The sequence below is a fragment of the Artibeus jamaicensis genome, unplaced genomic scaffold (genome assembly GCF_021234435.1).
Source record: "Artibeus jamaicensis isolate MK-2021 breed Jamaican fruit bat unplaced genomic scaffold, CSHL_Jam_final contig_519, whole genome shotgun sequence".
In the NCBI taxonomy this organism is placed as follows: domain Eukaryota; kingdom Metazoa; phylum Chordata; class Mammalia; order Chiroptera; family Phyllostomidae; genus Artibeus; species Artibeus jamaicensis.
Window position 1 is genome coordinate 44,757,726 of NW_026521871.1, and position 11,743 is coordinate 44,769,468.

Genomic DNA, 11,743 nt, shown 5'->3' on the forward strand with positions numbered 1-11,743 from the left:
AGTAACGGTAAGAAGAGATGAAGAAAAGAAACAGCCCTGGCTGGTGTAGCTCAGTGGATTGAGCGCAGGCCTGCGAACCAAAGGATTGTGGTTCAATCCCCAGTCAGGGCACATGCCTGGATTGCAAGCCAGTTCTTATCAGGGGACCCACGAGAGGCAACCATGCATTGATATTTCTCTCCCTCTTCCATCTCTTCCCCTCTAAAGATAAATAAATAAAATCTTTAAAAAAAGAAAAAATGAACCCATATTTTGAAAGAGAGCAGAAGAAATCTTCATTAAAATACGTATTATATATCTGAAATATGTAGGAAATAGGTGGAACTTTCCAGAACACTCCCTGAGAAGCCAAGGAGTGGCGGCTTTCGGAGGTGAGCACAGGAATGCGTTATTTTCTGCTCCTTCACACCTGCACTGGCCCACTCACCTGCTGTCAAAAACGATGAAAGAAACCACTTGCTATGATGTTTTGGGTTCAAACCCAAAGCCACTCAGGAAGAACTGAAAAAGACTTACAGGAAGCTGACCTTGAAGTATCACCCACATAAGAATCCAAATGAAGGAGAGAAGTTTAAACAGATTTCTCAAGCTGCAAAGAAGAGGAAATTATATGATAAAGGAGGAGAACAGGCGATTAAAGAAGGTGGAGCAGGTGGTGGTTTGGGCTCCCCCAAGGACACCTTTGATATGTTTTTTGGAAGAGGAGGAAGGATGCAGAGGAAAAGGAGAGGTAAAACTCTTGTGCATTGGCTTTCAATAACCTTGGAGGATTTATATAATAGTTCAATGATAAAAACTAGTTCTGCAGAAGAATGAAATTCGTGACAAATGTGAAGGTCGAGGTGGTAAGAAAGGAGCAGTGAGCGCTGCCTCAGTTGCCGAGGTATGGGGATGCGAATAAGAATTCATCAGATAGACCTGGAATGGTCTAGCAAACTCATTGTGCGCAGGAGTGCCAGGGCCACGGGGGACAGATCGGTCCTAAAGCGAGATGCAAAAGCTGCAATGGAAGGAAGATAGTTTGAGAGAAGAAGATTCTAGAAGTCCATATTGACAACGGTGTGAAAGATGTCCAGAAGCTAGCATTCCATGGTGAAGGAGACCAAGCAACAGCACAAGAGCCAGGAGATATTATCAGTGTTTTAGATCAGAAGGACCATACTGTTTTCACTCTGTGAGGAAGAGACCTTTCCATGTGCATGGACCTATAGCTGGATGAAGCCTTGTGTGGCTTCCAGAAGTCAGGAGCTACTCTTGACAATTGAATCACAGTCATCACCTCTCCTCCAGGTCAGACTGTCAAGCATGGAGATATCAGGTGTGTTAAATGAAGGCATGCCAATTTGTCGTAGCCCTTATGAAAAGGGTCGCCTAATCATCAAATTTTAGGTAAACTTTCCCGAGAATGGCTTTCTCTGTCCTGATTCATTCTCTCTGCTGGAAAACTACTACCCGTAAGGAAGCAGGAGAGACTGATGAAGTGGGCCAGGTAGAGCTGGTTGACTGTGATCCAAATCCAGAATGATGGTGCCATTACAATGGAGAAGCATGTGAGGGGGACGAACATCATCCTAGACTGGCGTTCAGGATCAGAGATCTAGATGCGGCCAGTGAACAACACTTCCTGCCGGCACTTTATATGCAGTAGTGAATGGGTGAAGGACTATAACCATAATCGGCTTGCTATTTGCTGTTGTTTTTGTTTTAATATTCGACCACAGTAGTGCTTTAAAAATTAAATGAAGGATAAACTCAAAGTATAAAAGCTCAGAAAACAAAATAGAATACATAGGAAATAGATGCAGAATATATTTTAAAAATCCACTTTAAATCTGTGTTGCTGGACACCAGAATGATCTAATGAAAAGGCCTAGATGTTCTTGGACAAGAAGTTTTGAAGTTATAAAAACATTAGTTTTTCCTGGGATGGGAGAAATAGACAAAAAACTGTACTTGAAAAATAACTAAGTAAAATTAATTAAAAAAAAACTTTAGTTTTTCCTGTTAAATTCTAATATTCAATATTATTTTTCAAGACATATCAATGGTTCTTTTAAACTACATACAATGATTTAAAAATTCATGTAAAAATGAACAAGAAAAGAATAGCTAGGTTCACTCTGAAAAGGAAGAGCAATAAAGATATACGCAGTATGTTATTATGTGTATTAAATTAATCAGTGAATTGAAATAGTATGGCAATTGGCCCAAATGAGAAATATAGTAGTCAATTAAATTTACATGGGAATTAGCATATATTAAAGGTGGCATTTTAAATCAAAGGAGAGATACAAAAAATTATTTGCTTAAGAAGTGGACCGAAGGAACTGTCATCTGGGAGAAAAATTAAGCTTGATTTATGTCTCACATCGGTTACCTGGTTACACTGCAAGAAGATGAAATATTCACATGCAAAAATGGAAACAATGAAAGTTCTAATAGGAAATACTGGGAGAAAGTCTGAATAATTTTGGCATGGGTGAGGTCTTTCTCAAAATTCAGAGGTCATAAAAGAAAAGATTCTTAAAGTTGACTCTGTGACTATAAAAATAAGCATGAAAAACATCACCAAAAGAAAAATCAAAAGACAAAAGACAAATGGGGGGAAATATTGGTCATTGAACTGTTTTCTAATAACTCAGTGGCACATGGATGCTTATTACATTATTTTTAGTACTTATATATGTTTAAAACATTTAATAATACAAAAATAATGTGTATTCATACTACAAACTATGTCATTAGAGAGAATGACTTCCAGCTATATACCAACTACTCTGTAGAAATGTCCAAGTGCCTTTCATTTTATTTAAATTTAAAAAGTTTTTTATTTATTTATCTTTAGAAAGGAAGGGAAGGAGAGAGGGAGAGAAATATCAGCGTATGGTTGCTCCTTGTGTGTCCCATGCTGGGAACTGGCCTGCAACCCAGGCACGTGCCCTGACTGGGAATCAAACCGTGATCTTTTGGTTCACAGGCCTGTGCTCAATCCACTGAGCTACACCAGCCAGGGCCCAAGTGTACTTTAAAAACCTGGAATGATAAACCTCAAATTCAAACTCCAAACTGTTAGCCATTAAAAAAAATTTCCCCCTGCTCTTTTGAGATACAATTGATGTGGCCTATTCTCCAGAGGGAAAAATTATGCTTTATAATTTCTAGATTTCTTTATTTCTTTGAACAACATACATAACTTTCAAAATCTGTCCAAACAATAGAGATATTGTCATTTCAGGGAAAAAAATTAGAGGAAGGGCTCTGTGATTATGGGAAGCTGACTAATGAACCAGAGAGGGATTCTGAAACCTCAAGGCTCACAGGTGAGGTAAGCGGGCGGATGCTCCTCCTGGCACACTGACTGCCTACAAAGACGTGCAGTGCTTTGAAGGAGATGCTGACATAGGTCCGGGAGATGGGTAGCAGAGTTTACAGTCTGAGATGGATACAAGATAGCTGTGGGAGTCTGCAGAATGGTTGCCCTCCTTTGATCGCACAGGAGATAAACCAAAACCATAACTGGAGTCCAACGAGGCACAAAACGGATGTGCGTCAAGACTGGACTGAGAATTCACGGATGAGGTATCATGAAGTGGTACACTCGAAACCTATATAATTTTATTAACCCATGAAACTCCCATGAATTCAATTAAAGCAACACTTAAAAATGTGTGTGGGGGGGAAAGACTGGATGGTATAATCCCCACTTCACAGTTGCCTTGGTCAGAGGGAGTCCTCCTAATTTTAATGACATCAGCATGAACATATCTCATGCAAATAAAGTGGACAGTGGTTTGGGTGGTACGTTTTGTGGTTTAGCTGGGTTCCTTTTGGGAGAATAACTGAAGAGGAACTTGGGTGGGTTTGCGCAGTGGACGAAGTGAGCTTATGAGGAAATGGATTTAAGTGGTAAATGAAAGAATTGTCCCTTGAAAAATTCTTGAGGGTCACAGACTTGTTGAATCTACCACTTGGAAGCCGCCCAATTACGGTGCAGCAAGGAGTTCGCAGTTTAGAAGTTTTTCTGTTTCCTGAAATTCATTGGGATGATAGATAGAAATATAACAAGAGGGATTTAAAAGACGGTTGGGTACAAAATTTACCATGGAAAGCAATTTGACAGTTCTTTGTAAGGTTGAACGTATACCTACTCTATGATCCAGGAATTCTACACTAAGGTATTTGCTCAGGAGAAATAAATACCTCAGTCCATAAAAGATCTTGTTCAAGAATACTGATAATATTTGCCCTGGTTGGTGTAGCTCAGTGGATTGAGCGTGGGCCTGTGAAGCAAATGTGGTTTGCAGTTCCCAGTCAGGGCACGTGCCTGGGTTGCAGGCCAGTTCGCAGCAGGGGATGCACAAGAGGCAACCATACATTGATATTTCTCTCCCTCTCTTTTTCCCTTCCCCTCTAAAGATAAATAAATAGAATCTTTTAAAAAAGAACACTCATATCATCATATTTAGTAATGAAAGACTGAGTGCTTTCCCTTTAAGAGCAGGAGCAAGACAAGGATATCTATTTTTGCCACTTTTATTCGTATTGTACTAAAGATTCTTTTCAGGAAAAGAAAAAAAACATTCAGATTGAAAAGGAAGAAGTAAAATTATGATTATTTGCCAACAACACAATCTCTTATGCAGCAAATTCTAAGGAGTCCATAAAAAACAATTAGAGCTAATAAGTAAATTCAGCAGACTGCAGGGTACAAGATCAATATACAAAAAATCAATTGCTTTTCTCTATAGTGGCAATGAGTAATCCAAACATGAAATTAAGAAAAAAATTCAATTTATAACATCAAAAATAAAATATTTAGGAATAAATTTAATAAAAGAAGTGCAAGACAAGTATACTGAAAATCTAGGAAACATCACAGAAATAAATTAAGAGATCTAAAAAAGTGGAAAGATATTCTATACTCACTGATTGGGAGATTTAATGTTTTAAACATGGCAATACTCTCTAAATTATCTCCAGATTTAATAAAATTTTTGTCACAATTCTAGCTGGCTTAAAAGAGTTTTCTTCTTCTTCTTTTTTTCTTCCAAAAATCAACAAGCTGATTCTACATGGAAACAAAGGAACACAGAAGAGCTGAAATGGTCTTGAAAGAGAACAAAGGTGGAGAAATCACACCTCCTAAATTCAACACTTCATCACAAAGCTACTGTAATTGAGACAATGTAGAATGTCCTAAGGATAGACATATAAGTCAAGGGATTAGAACTGAGAGTCCAGAAACAAACCTTCAAGTTGATGGCTAATAGATTTTTGACAAGGGTGCCAAGATAATTCAATGGGGAAAAGACTGGTCTTTTCAACAGCTTGTGTTAGAACAACTGGGTATCCACATGCAAGAAAGTGAAGTTGGACCACTACCTTCCTCCGACAGAACAAAGTTAAAATGGATCACAGAACTAAATGTAAGATCTGAAACTGTCATGTTCTTAGAAATACCTAGTTATAAATCTCACGACCTTGGGTAGGCAAATTTACAGAGACAAAAATAGAGTAGTGGCTGCCTAGGGCTGGGAGGAGAAGAAGCTGGAGAGTGACTGCTGAGTATGGGGTTTCTTTCTGGGGTGATGAAAATGTTCTGCACTTAGATTATTATGGTCATGGTTGCACAACCCCGTGAATATACTAAAAATCACCGAACTATATATATATATTTGCAATGAGTACATTTTATGGTATGTGAATTACATCTCAAGAGCAATGTTTAATTATGTTTGAAACAGCTTTATTCGTAATAACCAAAAAGTGGAAATAATCCACTTAGCCATTAGCAAGGGAATGGATAAACAAGCTTGGTATATTCTTGCGATGGAATACGACTCAGCAAGGTAAATGAAGGCATCACTCATGGACGGACACAACAACACTGATAAACTTCAGAAATGTTACTTTGAGCAAAAGAAGCCAGGCACAGAAGGACGTATATTATATGATTTTATTTATCTGAAGTTCTAGAATGGGCACAGACTAACCCAGGGAGAAAAATATTGTAACAGTGTTTGCCTTTGGTGTGTGGGCGTCAGCACACAGAGGAATAATCTGGGTGTTGAAAATTTCCTGTATCTTATTGGGTGTGGGAGAGCTGAGTAAATGTTTTTATTAACTTTTATTATATGATGCACTTAAAAACCTGCACTTCAGTACATTTTGTGACATGCAAATTATATAATACATTAATGAAAATAATATTGCCGGAAAGTGATAGGGTTAAGTATCTTTGAGGAAGGACCACAGGTGGGACAAAAAAGCAACATAGTGAGCAAAGCCAAGACCTCAGGTCTTCTGTGTTATGGGGCATGTTGCTGGCAGTAATTTCCAGCAGTGTGGATCCTGTGGGGTAACTGCTCCAGACAACATGGGGGACTTAAAGTCAGTGGTGATGGCAGAGCATCTCTGAAGGGAGATGGCAAAACTGCTTGTTGGCAACTGTAGGCCTCGTTAGGCTGGAAGATAAATACAAACTCCAAAGGAAGATTCGAACCAAGCCCAAGCCCATGACTCAATAATCAGATAGATATGTGATACCCCAAAACCACCACTGGACTTCAGATTTCAACCACAAACATAAGTCCTGCTCACAGGCTGACTCTAAGCTGTTAACTGGAAGGACCTGTGGTTGGGTTCTTTAGAACCTAAGACAGATTTCAGTGAGAGTGATTTGTTGGGGGTTGTTCACTGAAGAAGTGGAGGAGGGATGTTGGACAGGGAAGGGGAAGAAGCTAAGCAAAGATGTGTTCTGTATTAATTAGGGTTTTCCAGAGGGAGGGAGGGGGAGAAAGAGAGAGAAAGAGAGAGAGAGCCCCCATTATAAAGTAACATAAATCTGTCATTCAAAATGAGCAAGCAAACCAAAATTCCATCATTCAAGGAAGAAACATAATTCTAAAACAATGAACAAGATTAACAATCAAAACAAGAGTTTACCTGAGATGAACTCAATATAATGTAATAGTGTGGAAAGTACTTTAAAATAAGTATTCTGGTCTACTTCCAGCAAGTAATAACACACACTAACAAAGAACAGAAGGTTCTAACATACTTACTGACATCAGGAAGGACTGATTTTACCTAAAGGTGTTAGGAATGACATACATGGGTGTCAACAGTGAGTTTCCTCTAGAACTGAACTTAATTTGTATCTTGAGTCCCAAGTCTCCTGGGAATCAGAAACTGAATCTCAGTCAATTTGGCGTTTCATCCACTCCCTCTTCCCTCAGTAACATTAGGAATTACAATTATGGTCTTTGTCATCACTGGAGTCAGCACTTCAACCTGTCTGGGTTGCAAGCATCAGTCCGTGAATCGACCTGCCGAGTTGATCCACGCTTGCATACAGAACCCCCACAAGGCTACTTCCCAGGTATTATGCACTCCTCAGGACACAAGACACACTGAATTTCCTCCTGCTCTACTCTGTGGTCTCAAAGGGCTTAGTAGGGCTATCTAGAGCCTTTGCTACATTATTCTGCTCTAGCTGGTATGAAACCATCCTACTCTCTACTCCGTGTCTGGTTTTTGGGGACCCTTTGTCCATGTGCAAACATCCACTTACATCCGGACAGGGAACTCAGGGATCTTGCTTCCTCCCCAAGCTGGACTCTTAGGAATGATGTCTCAAAAGCACTGTTTGCTTAGATCTCAAAACCTTAGGGAAATTCTATTGTCCTTCCCAAACCAGGGACGAAGCCATGGGAAGTGGCAGGGCCAGGACTCGTCTTGAGGATGCTCACTCCCATCTGAATTTTTGCTTTCTCTGACTCCTCTCTTCCTCTCTGTTAGCCCATGGGTTTCTCATGCCTCACAGGGCCCCTTCCTAAGAAGCTGGACCTCGAGGAGAAAGACAAGCATGTGTCACTTCAGAAATACATGTAAGATACATTTAGTTTTAAATGATTAGAAATTCAGAGGTGGGAGTGGATCAACCGGAATATCTAATATTTAATACTATTGAGCTTACGTAGTTGCAATGGAGACTGCTTCTTGCCCTAATCTCTTCAAAGCTTCCGAAAAGTTCTAAAGACAAAAGGCCCCGTGTGGGTGAAGTTTTTGTGAAATTCAAGGGACTCAGTTCCACATTTGAGTCATGGCGCTGCAAGAGAACGTGTGGGACGTCGAGATCACTTAATTCGCTTCTGAAATTCAGTGGAAGCAGAGGCAGAATGTCTAGCCAGAGGAAACTGAGAAAGTGAGCCCCCCACCAGGGTTCACAGAAACCTCGGGAAGGTCTTAACGACAGATCTTATCTAGATTTTTAAAGAGAAGGACACCTCGGCTGCCATCTCTGTTAGACATGCCTAAAGCAATGGGGAGAACACATGGACCCACTCTCAGCCTGTGACTGTTGCCACGGACACATTCTTTCATGCAGGAAGCATTAACTGAGGACCTACTATGGACTGATTTCGGAAAAGGAGAATTAAAGCCATGTAGGACTTGTCATAAAGGCTCTCTTGGTCAGTGATACACAGATAACTACAATATTGTGAGCTTAGTGCCAGAGAGAGATGTAACCTGAGAAAGATTGACAGCCCCTGCACTAATAAACATCAAAAGAACGTAGCTCTAGGAGGCCATGGGAGAGTTTACTCTCTGTCCTCTCAATTTCTTCCTCTGCCATCAAGGTTCTCAGAATGGTTCACCAATGGGGTCCTAATCCACAAGTCTGAGTTTCTGACATGGTGTCCCTGGCCTAATTAAAAGTAAGTTTCTCTTCTTTTTTGATTATTGTTATTATCCTTAATTATCGCTTTGTGAGCACAGAACTACGCTGTAGAAGCTCCATGACCACCACTATAATGATGCTGCTGTTAAGCTAATAGGAGAGTGCAGATAAAATATTAACAACAGGTGTCTCAAAAACAGGAAATTACCCATCACCTCAAAAACCTTCTTGTGAGAAAGCTGCCTTGTTTTGATTTGCGTTTTCCATCTTTTGACTTTCAGCCTTTTGGTATCCTTATATTTTCATTTGCTTTCTTTTTAAATTTTAAAACACTTTTATTTTAAAAAATTTACTTTACTTTTAAGTATATTTTATTGATTATGCTATTAGTTTTTTCAACTTTTCCCCCTTTCTCCCCCCTTGGCCCCAACCCTCCAGCATTCCCCTACTTAGTTCATGTTGATGGGTTGTACATATAAGTTCTTTGAATCCTCTGTTTCCTATATCATTCTTTACCTCTCCCCATCTATTTTATGCCTACCAATTATGCTTCTTATTCCCTGTACCTTCCCCCCATTCTTTACCTGCCTCCCCAATGAAAACCCTCCATGTGATCTCCATTTGTCTGATTCTGTTCCTGTTCCAGCTGTTTCCTTAGTTTTTCTTTTCGTTTTTTAAGGTTCGGTTGTTGATAGTTGTGAGTTTGTTGTCATTTTACTGTTTTTGATCTTCTTTTTCTTAGATAAGTCACTTTAATGTTTCATATAATAAGGGCTTGGTGATGAGAACTTCATTAATTTGACCTTATCTGGGAAGCACTTTATCTGCCCTTCCATTCTAAACAATAGCTTTGCTGGATAGAGTGATCTTGGATAGCGGTCCTTGCCTTTCATGACTTCAGATATTTCTTTCTAGCCCCTTCTTGCCTGTAAGGTTTCTTTTGAGAAGTCATCTGATAGTCTTATGGGAACTCCTTTGTAGGTAACTGTCTCCTTTCCTCTTACTGCTTTTAAGATTCTCCCCTTATCTTTAATCTTGGTAACTTAATGAAGATGTGCCTTGGTGTATTTCTCTTCAAGTTCAATTTCTTTGGGACTCTCTGGGCTTCCTAGACTTCCTGGAATTCTATTTCCTTCGCCAGATTGGGAAAGTTTTTCTTCATTATTTGTTCAAATAAGTTTTCAACTTCTTGCTCTTGTTCTCCTTCTGGCACCCCTATGATTCTGATATTAGAGTGTTTAAAGTTGTCCCAGAGTTTTCTAAGCCTCTTCTCATTTTTTTGAATCCTTGTTTCTTCATTCTGTTCCAGTTAGGTGTTTATTTCTTTCTTTTGTTCAAAATCATTGATCCCAAAAGGCCTCTAAACCAGTCACCACAACCAGCACAACAAAATATGAGACCTTTTTATACTGTTACTGTCTTATAGTTCCTGTTTTTGTTTATTGTAATTCAATATTGTGAGATCCACTGGTCATTACTATTATTGAATCATTAATTTAATGTTTTTGAATATTTACAAGTGGACTTATCACTTTTTTCCTCTGTTCTTTTTTACATTCTAGACTTTCCTTCTAGAGTCATTTTCCTTCTCCCTGAGGTATATGCTTTAGTAAAATTTTAGTAATAGTCTCTGTTTATGCTTTTCAAAAATGTCTCTACTGGCCCTGGCTGGCGTAACTCAGTGGATTGAGCGCGGGCCTGCGAACCAAAGGATCGAGGTTCGATTCCCAGTCAGGGCACATGCCTGGGTTGCAGGCCAGTTCCCAGGAGGGGACGCATGAGAGGCAACCATACATTGATATTTCTCTCCCACTCTTTCTCCTTCCCTTCCCCTCTCTCGAAAAATAATAAATAAAATATTTTTAAAAAATGTCTCTACTGCCCACCATTTTTGAGAGATAGCTTTATTGGGTATAGAATTTTAGGTTGACAGTTGTTTCCTTAATGAACATTGAAGATATCATTCTGTTATCTTTAGTCTTTTATTTTTGCTTTTGAGAAATCATCTTTCAATCTGTTGCCACTCCACTGAAGGTAATCTTTATTCTCTGGCTACTTTTAAGATATTTTTATTTTTTGCTGGTATTCTTCAGTTTTACTATGATATGTCTAGATATAAACTTGCACTTAATTTAAATGTTTGGGATTTGTTGGGCCTCTTGAGTCTATGGACTGGCACCTGACATTGATTCTAGAAAATGCTCATCCATTGTTTCTCTAAATGCTACCTCTGTTGCATTCTTTCTGTCTTCTCCTTTTGGAACTTGTTCAACCATTTCACTCTGTCCCCCATGTCCCTACTCCTCACCACACTATATCTGCATTATTTTTTTGATCTATATTCCAACCCATTTATCTTCTACTGTGTCTAACCAGCCCCCAAAACCCACACTGAGTTTTAAATTGTGATTTATTTTATTTTGAAGTTCCGGAAGTTCTGTTTAGTTCTTTGGCAAATCTGTGATGTTTCATCATAGAGTTTCCTATCCCCTGCCAATATTTTCAAGGTTATTTAGTTGCCTTTAAATATTGTAGAATATTTAAAGTTTATCTCATAATTTCAATATCGAAAGCTGCTGTGGTCTTTTTCTGATGGTTCTTGTTTATTTTGCTTTGTTTTCTTGTGCACTTGGTTATATCTGGCTGTGACTACTCTTTGACCTTGAAGATTATTTGGGGGGATTTCCCAAGATGTAGGATAATTAGTGCCATTATTACAAAGATGATTTTGAATTTGCTTCTGTCAGAACATAAAAAGGCATTATCGACCCTGTATAACACTTTACTTCACTGCCTGAACTTTAACGGACAATCTCAGTGATGCAAATTTAGACCATAAGTCCCTGACCTTTGCTCATAACCTATCAGGGATGGGTTGTTAGTTATTTCTGCCTTGCTCAGAATCAAGGTGCTTGTCCCTACATCTCTTGGGAATTCGGACAATGGAGGGAGGTTTTCATTTATTTCACTCCTGAGAATTGCAGCTACCTACTTTAATGGGGACCGGTCATCTGTTAGACTTTCTAAACTTTATGAACACCAGGCATTGACTTCTGTGTT

At 39.1% G+C, this 11,743-nt stretch overlaps 1 pseudogene; it reads left to right on the forward strand.

Annotated features, from left to right (window-relative positions):
- The first annotated feature begins 442 nt into the window (after positions 1-442).
- LOC119051514 (dnaJ homolog subfamily A member 1-like) lies at positions 443-1,458 on the forward strand (annotated as a pseudogene).
- The last annotated feature ends 10,285 nt before the right edge of the window (positions 1,459-11,743 follow it).